Source organism: Mobula birostris, chromosome 28 (assembly GCF_030028105.1).
Source record: "Mobula birostris isolate sMobBir1 chromosome 28, sMobBir1.hap1, whole genome shotgun sequence".
Taxonomy (NCBI): domain Eukaryota; kingdom Metazoa; phylum Chordata; class Chondrichthyes; order Myliobatiformes; family Myliobatidae; genus Mobula; species Mobula birostris.
In genome coordinates this window covers 37984676-37985655 of record NC_092397.1, presented here as the reverse complement: position 1 = coordinate 37985655, position 980 = coordinate 37984676, and positions in this window count along the sequence as shown.

Genomic DNA, 980 nt, shown 5'->3' with positions numbered 1-980 from the left:
CTTCGATTTCGACTTCGAGTTGGAGTTCGACTTCGGCTTCGAACTCGACTTCGAGTTCGACTCCGAGTTCGTCTTCGAGTTGGCATTCAAGTTCGACTTCGACTTCGAGTTCGACTTCCCCTTAGAGTTCGACTTCCAGTGCGACTTCGAGTTCGAATTCGACTTCGATTTCGACTTCGAGTTCGAGTTCGACTTCGGCTTCGAACTCGACTTCGAGTTCGACTCCGAGTTCAACTTCGATTTCGAGTTCGAGTTCGAGCTCGACTTCGAGTTTGACTTCGACTACGACTTCGAGTTCGCCTGCCAGTTCGTCTTCGACTTCGACTTAAACTTCGTCTTCGAGTTCGACTTCGCCTTCGCTTCGACTTGAATTCGACTACGACTTCGAGTTCGCCTTCGAGTTGGAGTTCGAGGTCTACTTCGAATTCCAGTTCGACTTCGAGTTCGACTTATCTTCGCTTCGAGTTTGACTGCGACTTCGACTTCCAGTTCGCTATCAAGTTTGTCTTCGCGTTGGAATTGGAGTTCGACTTCGGCTTCGAACTCGACTTCGAGTTCGAATTATCTTCGCTTCGAGTTTGACTTCGACTTCGAATTCGACTTCGAGATCGACTTCGACCTCGCTTCGAGATTGACTTCGACTACGACTTCGAGTTCGCCTTCCAGTTCGTCTTCGAGATGGAATTCGAGTTCGACTTCGAGTTCGCCTTCGAGTTGGGCTTCGAGTTGGAATTCGAATTCTACTTCGACTTCGTGTTCGACTTCCCCTTAGAGTTCGACTTCCAGTGCGACTTCGAGTTCGAGTTCGAATTCGACTTCGATTTCGACTTCGAGTTGGAGTTCGACTTCGGCTTCGAAATCGACTTCGAGTTCGACTCCGAGTTCGTCTTCGAGTTGGCATTCGAGTTCGACTTCGACTTCGAGTTCGACTTCCCCTTAGAGTTCGACTTCCAGTGCGACTTCGAGTTCGAATTCGACTT